Below are 12,876 nucleotides of genomic sequence, written 5' to 3'. Positions count from 1 at the left end.
AGCCTTAAACAAAATCTCGTTTTTCTTAATGTCTTTCCTACAGGTGTAAATTTCCCTAACCCAGTATTGGTTCGGAACTTTTAATGGGGCTCTAAGGCATATGTTTTTCTGGGCCTTGATTTTCTTGCTCAGAATTTTGTTGTAAGATTTGTCTTTGTTGAGACACTAACAACAGCTCATCATTTCAGCAAGGGAGTGGCTTTTGCGGGTCCCCCCACATCTGAGAAATCTATTCTGACTTCTCATCCTGCATGAACTTCAGACCCATGTCTTGCTCCAGCCACAGGGGTAAACAAGGGAGCCCTGCTTCCCTGGCTGGTCCCGGCCCCTCCTGGTAGAACTGAGCGCTGCATCGCAAACTGTGCCTCTCATCGAATTTCTATTTTTAATACCTGAGCACATTCTTTACTATCTTTCAAGCTCAGCTATGATGAATATTTTATTTGATCTGAAATTTTTAGTTATTTCTGCTGTGAACGTTTTCTAGCCACCCAGAAGAGCCCACGTTGCCAGAAATCTGCCTCCTTTGAGGGCGTAGTCTTCATCAAGTTATTTTTAACCATTTTTCTCACTTTCTTAATTTCTTCTCCTCTTCACAGCATTTGATTAGAACCCAAGATAGGCAGCTCTTGGCATGTCTATGAATTTTCCTTTTTACATTGATTGTGTTTAGATTATAAGAACCACTAACTCATTATGGTAATCAGTATTTTAATTTGGGTTTCATATTTATTTTAAAACAATAAATGTATGTTTGTTTTATATATCTAAAAAATAGCACAGAAAAGCAGTCCTGTACTTGCAAGTGGCGGGCAGAGCCACCACAGCCACCAGAGCCACAGTTCTGTAACTGTGGAAGGTTGAAGTCAGAATGAGCTTCCATTGAATTATAAAGTGAATCAAAATTGATTTAATGATAATTCTTTAAAAAGCACTTGGAAAACTGAATACAGCAGAATTGCTGAGTTTGGGTGGAAAGAAAATGAAGAATATGTACGATTTTTGGTTTACCCTATTTAACCAGCACTAATATAGCATGATGCCAGTCGGTTTTTTATATAATTTCTAAATATTAACTAAATGGTTACTTGTAACAACCCAGTGATAAAAGTAAGTCTCAGAGAGGTTCTGCAGCTTGCCCAAAATCCGAGATCAAGCAACAGATGAAGGATTTGAGTCAGTCTAGTCTGGCTCTAAGGTCTGTATCCTTCACCCCTATGAAACTTTTATCCAGTCTAATTCTTGAATTTTCATTTTTCCCTTATGAAAGTGCTTTTTTTTTTTTTTTTTTTTTTTTTTTTGCGGTATGTGGGCCTCTCACCGTTGTGGCCTCTCCCGTTTAGGAGCACAGGCTCCGGACGCGCAGACTCAGCGGCCATGGCTCACGGGCCCAGCTGCTCCGCGGCATGTGGGATCCTCCCGGACCGGGTCACGAACCCCTGTCCCCTGCATCGGCAGGCGGACTCTCAACCACTGCGCCACCAGGGAAGCCCCCTGAAAGTACTTTTACTGCTTAGAACAAATACATTTTTATTTCCTTCATGTTATATTTAAGAAGGTTTGTCTTTAGGCTTTATAACCACATTTTAGTTTTGTTGTAAACAGGAAATGACGAACAATGAATATGATATCTTCCAGCATTCAAACCTTCAGAAAGACTTGAAAAGAACAGCTTATAAAGCAGCTGTTGGATTGCCTAAGGTAAAACTCATGGGCACATAATATTCTCTCCTGTAAGATTACATATAAGAGAAATAGTGCTAGGGAAAATAGGTAGATGCAATGAAAAACAAATTAGGACTCAAAGTGAAACGTGTAAAAATTTAAACAGCCTGATATTTTAAAATTTCTATATAATAAGAAGGCTTCGTTGACAACTCTGTGTGTGAGTGTGTGTGTGTGTGTGTGTGTGTGTGTGTGTGTGTTTAACAAGCAACACTGCCCAGTTGGATGATGGTGGTCCAACAGTGTGGAAGAATTGACACTGATACACCATCAAACAAACACCTTTCTCAAGACATTTTCATTTGCTCAATCCCTAAGGTTACAAATTAATTGGCAATCATGACACATGGGAGACGACAAACTGTTATTAAAATGTCAAATTCTCCTAAAGCAGAAGATTCTTTCAGACGAGAATGGAAGCCATTTTTAAATGAGACTTTTTATTTTAATGAAAGATTTTTTATGGCTTCATGAAGGAAAGCACTTCAGTTCAGTATGAGAAATCTGGAACATGACGACAGAAAATAACAATTATTCAGTCACTGAGAGGCAAAAGAAAAATTTTTAATAAAAATGTTGAGAGGTGTGAAAGTAAAACTGTTCCTCTAGAAAGATGTAAAAACAATGAGCCTGTGTACAAACAAGATGCATTATCCCTCCTGAAATTCGTTTGATGTTTGAAATTTTTCCAGAAAAGCTCTGCTTTGTAGTTGAAAGAGCGATTGAGTTGAGTTTTCTTTAAAAATTCTACTTTTGAAACGACGATATTTTCCGTGACTTCTGTAGTTCTCTTCTCAAATATATCAGTGGATTTCCTCTAAGAGGAATCCTATCAACAAACCCTGATAACTTAGAAAGGGAAGACTTCCCCTCTTGCAACACAATTCTCCCTGTTAGTACAGAAATTGATATTTTATTCCTGATACTGTTTGATTTATTATACGATGCAAATTATGTACTGATTATCTTTATTCTAAGAGGATTTTAACCTCATATTCAATGAATATCTTCATTAAATATAGTGTTTCACATATGTATTCTTCCCTGTGTCTGGATGCATAGTTTAACCCAAATTGACATTAACTTTCTAAAAATGTTGGACTAGGTTAGACATTTTTCCAATGACTCTTGAAATTCTACCATTGCTATTCTCACTCTGTACCCCACTCTCAATAATGAAGGAACAACACAATAAAACAACTAGATCTAACAGATATATACAGGACACTCTGCAGCAACATCATCCTCAAGTGCACACAAGACTTCCTCCAGATCTCCAGACCATGTGTTAGGCTATAAATTAAGTCTCAATCGATTTTAAAAGATATATATCATACAAAGCATCTTCTCTGATCACCCTGGTTTGAATTAAAAAATCAATTATAGAAGAAAAACTAGAAACTTCACAAACTGGTGGAAATTGAATCACATGCTCTTAATACGTGAAAGGATCAAAGAAGAAATCAGAATGGAAATTAGAAAATACCTAGAGATGAGTAAAAATGAAAACATACCAAAACTTATGGGAACAGTGAAAGCAGTGCTAAGGGGTAAACTTATATCTTTAAACATTTTAGTTTTATTTACAATAGCAACAAGGTGGAAGAAATCCAAGAGTCCATCAACAGATGAATGAATGAGCAAACTGTGGTATATGCACACAGTGGAATATTATTCAGTCTTAAAAAGGAAGTAAATTCTAATTTATGTTACAACATGGATGAACCTTGAGGACATTATGCTAAGTGAAATAATCCAGTTACAAAATGAAAAATACTGTATGCTGCCATTTATACAAGTTACCTAGAGTAGTCAAACTCATAGAAACAGCAAGTAGAATGGTGGTTGACAAAGGCTGGAGTGGGGGTGATGGAGAGTTATTGTTTGATGGGACAGGTCTTCAGTTTTTCAAGATTAAGAGTTCTGGAGGTGGATAGTGGGGACTGTTGCACAGCAATGCAAATGTGCTTAATACTACTGAACTGTACCCTTAAAATGCTTACGATGAGACATTTTAGGCTTTGTGTATTTTACCACAATAAAAAAATGTTTGGAGCGAAAGAAAGAAAAAGAGGGAGGGAGGAAGGAAGGAAGGAAGGAAGGAAGGATGGAAGGAAGGAAGGAAGAAAGAAAGAAAGAAAGAAAGAAAGAAAAGAAAAGGAAAGAAAGAAAAGAAAAGGAAGGAAAGAAAGAAAGAAAGAAAGAAAGAAAGAAAGAAAGAAAGAAAGAAAGAAAGAAAGAAAGAAAGAAAGAAAGAAAAAGAAAGAGAGAAAGGGAGGGAGAGAAGGTGGGAGAGAGGGAGAGGAAGGAAGAAAGAAAAGTAGAAAGAAAGAGAAATTTGAGCAGATTGGATTGTTTTAAAGTCCTCAAGCAAGTAGGTAATGCCTGAAAATCAAGTTAGAAAGATCGGGGAGTTACCAGGCGAGCCCTTTAGGTAGATGATGGGACTCTGTCAATAGCCATCTCAATCCCGGCACCGTTTCCCACAGCCTGTTCCCGCGTTAAGCTTTAGTAGCAGTGCCCGGGAGCGTATGTTTATAAGGGTCTAGGGGGGAAAATCAGGCTCCAAAATAGAAATTACAAGCTGCCCAAAGTGAATACAGATTTAAGTAAGTGTCTATATGATGTCTCCTTATGTCAACTAGTCATTGCAACTCACTTCGACTCTTAAATAACACCGTATAAATCATAGTTTAAAGAGAGAAGGCATGAATTTAAATAATTTGATATCACAGGGTTGACACTTTCGAGAGTAAGAACACCAAAGGTTTACAAAGTTCTAACCTGTACCAGCTGAGACGCTAACTTCCTCATGCTTGGTCCTGCTGGTTTCTTTTACAAGCACTTTCAAATCTAGCTCTTTGTAAATAACAATAATAGATGAAGATGAAGGGAAAATAATACTTAATCTTATTATATATAAATCAATTCATCACATTTATACAACATAAAGTTTCCAGATCCGTTAGTGTTCCTTCCAACCATGGAAGATATCTTAAAATTGGAATTTCATATTTTTGGCATTATTAGAAAACTTCTAAAGTATACTTTGTACAAAAAGGCTCACGTGTAAATCAGAAAGTCAAGCCAACTTCCCTTATTTCCTGATGGAAGGTCCAGGTGAAAACCACAGAGGGGAAGCAGTGAGAAAGGACCAGGGTCGTCTGTGTGAAGGTAAAACAAAGAAAGGAGGTAGTTGAATGAGTGCTAATTGCCCAGCAGGACAGCTCTATTGTTCATGCGAGAGCTCGTGCAGAATGTGTGTGCCTTTGAAACGTTTTAAAATTTCTGGCAGCTGAAGCTTCTGTTTCTTACCTCTAATCCCAAGTATTTGAATATGATGTCATTTAAAGATGGAGTCAAGGTAAAACAGGCATCTTTGGGATACAAATGAGCCAGCTGCCAGGAAGTAGGGGGTTTGCAGCAAACAATGGGGACGGTCATCCCTTCACAGCCTGGATACGGCTCAACAATCAGTCACCTTCTTTCATCTCCGAGACAGTTCCTCTGTCCAGGGCGGCCACCCACGACCTCTCTGTAAAGCCCAACAGGATGATGCAGGGGCTTTGTGTTAAAAGTGTTAGGGTTTCCATCAAATCATATTAATTAAAGGTGTAGCATTTAATATCACTATGATACTTGGTGGGGAAAGGAATCAGTAGTATTACTTGACATAATACAATGAATATAGCGGCTCTAGTAAAGCGGCAGTGAAGTAATGTGATATCTGTGAAAATACTTCAAGAACTATAAATTATTCTTAAAAAATTTCTCAATATATAGCCTATACATAAAAGTAATTTTTTCATGTTAATAGAAAGGATTGGGACTTCCTTGGCGGTCCAGCAGTTAAGACTCTGTGCTTCCACTGCAGGGGACGTGCGTTCGATCCCTGGTTGGGGAACTAAGATCCCGCGTGCCACAAGGTGCGGCCAAAACAATAAAAATTAAATTAAAATTTTTCAAAGAAAGGATCAACAACTGTAGGTGGCACAAGCCTGGGCTCTGTTTTCAGTTTCCTTATTTTTTTTATTGATTTTAATTGGAGTATAGTTGCTTTACAATGTTGTGTTATTTTCTGCTGTACAGCAAAGTGTCAGTTTCATTATTTTATTTGCATCTACATCTGTTGCAGCATGAGTTAAGAGGCAGAACTAAATAAACCATGACAGCGGAGACCACAATAACAGAATGCAAGAGTACTTTCCTGAGAAGGAGAAGTAGATATTCTAAAATGGAAGCATTAAGAGTTACCACACGGGCTGCCCTGGTGGCGCAGTGGTTGGGAATCCGCCTGCCGATGCAGGGGACACGGGTTCGTGCCCCGGTCCGGGACGATCCCACGTGCCGCGGAGCGGCTGGGCCCGTGAGCCATGGCCGCTGAGCCTGCGCGTCCGGAGCCTGCGCTCCGAAACGGGAGAGGCCACAACAGTGAGAGGCCCGCGTACCGCAAAAAAAAAAAAAAAAAGAATTACCAGATAAAACATTAAATTACCCCTCCCCCCAAATAACAGGAAAATTCCCTAATTTTGATTGACATAATTTCCAACAGAAAAAAATTTTACCATGTAACCCAGAAATCCTACTCTGAGGTATTAACTCAAGAGGACTGAAAACACACAAGTGAGGGTGTGCAGACTACAAGCACGCGTGCACACACACAGCACCTGTAAATGAGCATTTGTAGGAGTGTCAGGAGTAACAAGCCAGAATCGGAAACAACACAAACGTTCATCAATAGATGAACAAAGAAGGAAAAGTGTGGAATGGTTATAAAGTGGAATATTGCTCAGTGGTAGATAGGGATGAACCACTAATACACATACACGGATGAATCTCAGCACATAGTGCTTCAGGAGAGATGTCAGATCCCAAAGAACACACACTATGATTTCATCTATATGAAGTTCTAGGACAGGCAAAACTAACCCACCGTGAGAGGAAGCAGCTGGCGTCTGCACGCGGGCACAGAAGAGGGGCTGATTACAGAGGCACACAGAAGCTCGCCGTGTGGTGCAAATGTCCACCTCTTAACTAAGGCGACGCTACTTGGTTACATGGGTGCATGTTAGTATACTGGTGTGAGTAACCCTAAGAGTAACGTTTCAGTAGTTACATCAACAGTTGGCTTTGCCGGTTTCAAAAGCTCCTTGGGGACTTGGGAAGCTTCCCTTGCTAACCTGCACTTTCTAGTCTGCACACCTGCCACCACCCTGTGGCAAGTACCCACTGTGTCCTTCAGTCACCCGGATATGCTTGGGAAACGCAGCACATTCTAATTTTTTCAGGAAAACTCTTACCCTTGAATTAAAAATGATTTTCAATCAAGATTTAAGGAAATACAGCATTAAAATGGAAATGAACAAGACTTCTGGCTTTTGTAATTATACAACAATAATTAATAAAATCCAATCTTTAAAAAATAAAGAGTTTTAAAAGCATCATTTCAACTTAAATGACATTTTCCCAACCTAATCCTTCATCTTATTGCCCACAATGCACGGTGCTCGCAAAGCCACCTTGACAGTCTGTCAGATAATAGAGTCAATTTATATGTTTTCTTAATGCGTTAATTAATCCTGATGTGCTCAAATTAGGAAATTTAATAGCATAGAACTTCAAAAGAAGACATGACATTTTCAGGTTGTACTCATGCTATTTGAAAGATGTCAGCTACAACTCAATTACATGGATCAAAGCAAAGACAACTCCACATGCATGTGAAACATTTACCACACCGGAAATTGCATGGCTGTACCAATCAACCCATGGTTCACATCATTTACTTTTTAAAATATTGTAATGTTTAAAAATATAAATTATTTTTAAGAAGTCCACATTTTTAATCACTAAAGGTTTCCAGGTGTAAATAATACATGTAATGGTTCTGTTCACCTCCCAGATATTAAGAATAGCTTCTGCTATGTTTTTACCAATATATCATGTATTTCATAAATATATGATCAGATTTTCCACTGAATCATCAGAGAAAATCTAGAAAACAATTGCTGTTTTTCATTAAAAGGAGCAAATCTGTAAACAATTCTCCAGGGAATTCAAATCTTATTATGAGTATTGTATTTGCTGAATTCAACCTACTTTGGGTGACCGTAGTCCAGTCCTGGTAAGATCAGGACAGAGCAGAGAGCATCCCTCCCCTCTGCACGATGCCAAACATCATAAAATTTCATGACCCCAGAACCTGGCTTTTCGTTTCTTTCCAGTAGCCTGGGATTGCCAGGCTACCATGACAACATGGGGAACTGGACAAAATGCCACCGATAAATATTGTGCCTCTGAATATCTTATGGCCAATTCTGTGTGACTTGATGAGAACAAAATGGCTACAGAATGAAGAATTTCAGAGCTTTATCCTAGGTATTATGAAAACCTAGAACTGAATCTACAATCACCGCTGTTTCAATAACTCCAGCTTCTCACTACTCTGGGCATGCAGTTCCTTCACGTCCAGATTATGTCCTTCTGACGGCTGATGAAAATGAACCGTGACCAGAACGCACAACAAAACATTCACTATTATCCAGAAGGGGATTTCTAGAGAAATTGACCTTTCGAAACATCACTGGCTTTGTAACTTTTAAGATACTTTCATCTCGCAGATTTGTTCACATACGTGTTCACAACGTATAAGGGCCAAAATATTGACTGTGTGTCTGTCACCAGTATACCTGAAGCGGAGGTATTTGAGCTGCGGACAGTGAGCCTGCCTGTCTAAATAAGATTTCAAAACATATCATGGAGAGCAAGTCTATTGTGTAAAAGCTGTTCCCAGTTGCCTGTTTTCAGATACACGCACGGGCTTGCTGTTAAGTGTGATGACATGGGAAAGCCTTTGAGAATATTCTGCCAGGAACAGCCCCAAGTCCAGGCTCTTGCCCAGACTCCACGCGCCAGGTAAAATGTAACAGCGTACGTCTCAGCACAGCTTCACTGAGCTCTTTCCACCGCACTCCTGCCTATCTCATGCAGCAGTATCTGTTACCTTTTATTTTTAACTCTTTAAAGACAAGGCCCATATTTCAAATTGTTAGCTCTGCCAAACTGAGTGTCACACGACAGAGCAGAGCTTCTGGAAGCCTGTCTCCTGTCCAGAAGTGTCAGCATCGTCCGGGACTCTGGAAAGACGAGTTCTCCGGTCCCTCCACCCAACTACTGAATCAGGAAATGGCTGGCACAGCGAAGTGCATGTGTACCTGCTCTCCGGGTGGGGTGACCAACCGTCCAGGTGATCTTGATAGATGCCGACCTTTGACAGTCACCGGACTACAGCGTTGTGTGAGCCTCAGTATATGGGGACCCCATCCGATGCTGGAGTTTATTCAGGGCAGATCGACCCCTCACCATCTCTGAAATCTTCAGGGATGTGGAACTCAAACTGTCTCCAAAGGAACTCACTGAATCTTTGGAAAGTCATTAGCAACTTCAAACTGCTTCTCATCTGGAGCCTGAAGTCTTGAGAACTCAGGTGAGGACCTAGTCATTACAATTCCGTTCTTAGGTGCTTAATTTTAAACAATACATTCTTAATTCTAGTTGAAAATGATTACCAAACCCACCATTTTATTCAAATTATCCTTCTTCTCTTTGAAAATGAGTCTCCTATTATTCTTTTTAAGCATGCCAGAAATTCACTCCATTCATTTGCAAATTCTTGGTCTGCACCTGGACCCTTGGTTGACCTGCAACATAACAGCCCAGGTGCTTCCTTGGACAGGACAATGGACGCACAACTTTCCAGGTCATCGTGAGGGCAACGGGCAGGCCTACTCAGGCAAGTGGTTTAATTCCTGACAACGGCCTCAGTCTCTATCCTTCACGCCATTACTTTCCCTTCAGCATTTCTCACCAGCTCCAAGGAAACCTTTCCTTTCTTACCTCTTGCCGGCAACCTCAATTTGAAAACCTCTCCTTAGCATTTTGGGAAAGTGTAAGCTCGTTTCATTCTAGTATTTCTGAGAGCTTTCTGACAGTGCTATACCATGACCTGTACTTGTTCTGGGTTATATATGCTTATTTTCCTAATATGTATATGCCCTTTAAAATGAAAGAGAAATTCTGACACAGGTTACAACGTGGATGAACCTTGAAGGTATTATGCTAAGTGAGATAAGATGCTCACAGAAAGGACAGATACTGTCTAATTCCACTTACATAAGGTCTCCAGAGAAGTCAAGTTCATAAAGTCAGGAAGCAGAGCGGTGGTTTCAGGGGCTGGAATGCGTGGGGAGTTAGAGTTTACTGGGTACAGATCTTCAGTTTGGAAAGACAGAAAAAGTTCTGGAGACGGATGTGGGTGGTGGCTGCACATCACTGTGAACGTGCTTAATGCCGACGGACTGAACGCTTAAAATTGGCCCAAATGGTAAATTTCATGTTATGTATGTTTTACCATAATAAAAAAGTTTTAAAAATTCAAGAGAATATAACTAATGCATTTCAAGCAAATGTCTGTAAAATACGCTCGCTTGTAGGAAACACCACTTGTAGGAAACAGCTACATTTTAAGGAGAAAATGGTGTTGATATTTGATACAATCACCCGCCAAAACAACTGAGGTGAAGAAAACACAGGTCATTATAGCTTTTTCCAGCAGTTTGTACACGTGGATTTTTTTTAGCATGCCTGCAAAATCCGCGTGTTTATTAACTCGGCAAAGAGACAGCGTTTGCAGGTAAGTATTCTAGTTTGTAGATTTTCTTCTCGTACGTGTAAATACCAGTGTAAAGAAAATGTTAGGCTCAGATCAAGGGCCTCGTATGTTCCATTTTTTTAGGCGACACCCCTTCTGTCTCACAAACACTGCAGCATGAGTTTGCCCTGCTGCTAACCAGACCACCGGCTCTGCCAACGCCCAGGCTCCCTCACCAGCTTAGTCCTTGTTCTGTTGCATTTCAAACAGCTCTCCTTTTCCTGCTCCTGTTACTAAGGAAAATGTTTTTTAAATTGAAATAATTTTTAAAGCATTTACCGACATCAAACGCTTTAGAACAGTTTTACTGGTTTCAAGAAAAATATACATTGATACAGAGGAGGAATCAGCTGGAGATCCAAAAAAGAAATAAAATTTTTTTTTTGGCTGCGTTTTTTTTTGGGGGGGTCTTTGTTGCTGCGCGTGGGCTTTCTCTACTTGCAGCGAGTGGGGGCTACTCTTCATTGCCGTGCGTGGACTTCTCATTGCGGTGGCTTCTCTTGTTGCGGAGCACGGGCTCTAGGTGAGCGGGCTCAGTAATTGCGGCACACGGGCTTAGCTGCTCCACGGCCTGTGGGCTCTTCCCGGACCAGGGCTCGAACCTGTGTCCCCTGCATTGGCAGGTGGATTCGTAACCACTGCACCAAGAGGGAAGCCCAAAAATGTTAAGTTTTGGTGACTTTGCTTAAACCAAGAATAAATGGGACCCTGAGTGAGCAGGTGGCCATTAACCCGGCAAGTCTACTCTGAGGTTAGGTCACTGTCACTCCAAGTGAGTTAGTTTATGTTTTTCACCAAGAATTTATTTTCTATTTTCTACATCAATTAGATCTCCCCACGTCCATTTTCTCCAAAAAAAATACATACATTATATTTAGCCCCTAACTGTGATGCTTATAGGTAAGACTAGACAGGGTCACAGATGTAAAAACACTGCTCTAAGCACTGTAAGTGGAAGTAATTTAAATATTTAGCTTTTGGACAGACTATTACGCAGTTCTTAGCAGGAAACCTGGGAATGTGTTGTTTAATTTAGATATTTATATAAAATGTATACAATTATTTGTTGAAAAAATAGAGCCAAACACTGTAGAACAGCTCTGATTACAACACTTTATGTAAATGGAACTTGAATGTATAGACAAAAATTGAAAAAAAAAGTCTGGGGTTAATTAAAAAGTATTTATTGGGGCAGTGAAATTGGGATTGAACTTCTTTTTGGAAAAATAAAAAAGCACCATCCCAGCACTGTCCTGAGGCCCTCGGTGAACTCTGGAGCCCCGGTGGTCCCTGTTCCTGCAGCGCCTCCATGGTCAGGTGCTCGGAGCAGACAGGATGCGAGAATGCAGAGGAAAGAGGCTAAGAGCCCAGCCATCTGACTTCTGAGGAGCACCGAGGGGCCCACGGCGCAGCAGACGGCACAGGGAAGGCTGTCCCCTGGGAAATGAGGCCCAATTTGCATTCTCATGTCACAGTTTCATTCGCAAACGGACTTTCACGTGCTGTGTGTTACCACCCTTACCACATTTTCTCACATCACATTAAATGTTGTAGCATATTATAGGAAGCTTAATTTGTGTGAAGGCAGGACTGCATACCCTTGGAAAGGTCTCTGTTTACTGCCTCTGTAATACTTTAGTCAGCTACGCATTACAAGTCTTGAATACCTAAACTGTCAGGAAGCCCTTTTGGGTGTAACAGCCATGTCTCCCCAGACCAATGTCCTCCTTCTAATTCTGTGGTTTCAGCGCCTTTTCTGGGTGGCTTTGATCTGCATTGTGAACCTTGCTTGGCTGACAGCCGTCGGAACATGCATTCCATCCACAGCTTCAAGTGAATTTGCTGGCAAGTGTGTCCCCTCTGCCCAGCCTAGCCCTCCAGCGCTTTCTGTCTTTGTAGGCAAGGCAACTACCTCCACAGCTGCCCAGCTTTGATCTCCCTCGAAGCTGACACTGAATCACTAGTGAAGTGCGTCTCCCTAACTGATTCAATGTATTCCATTCTTTCCATTTTGATGAACACCTCCTAAATTCAGACCCTAATTATCTCTTTCCTAGATAGTCCGATACCCAGAAAAGGGAAAAGGATGGTCTTTTCTATGAACGGCATCGGAGGAAATGGTTTTCTATATGGGAGAACATAAAACTTAATCCAGACCTCACACGAAACTTAATTATTAATTGACTAATTACTAATTAATTCAAGATGGACTATAGACTACGATGTTCAAGGTAAAACCATAATGTTTCTAGAAGACAGTGTAAGAAAATATTGCCATGACTTCCCTGCTCTTAAACAAGACCAAACAATGGACACCATTAAAATTAAGAAATTCTGTTCCTAAAAAGATACTATTAGGAGGGTTAAAAAAGACAAGCCACAGGCTGAGAGAACATATTTGCAATATCAATCCAAGGAATTGTGTCCAGACTGTATATCTC

This window comes from Stenella coeruleoalba (assembly GCF_951394435.1).
Source record: "Stenella coeruleoalba genome assembly, chromosome: 17".
In the NCBI taxonomy this organism is placed as follows: Eukaryota; Metazoa; Chordata; class Mammalia; order Artiodactyla; family Delphinidae; genus Stenella; species Stenella coeruleoalba.
This window is presented reverse-complemented; position numbering follows the sequence as displayed.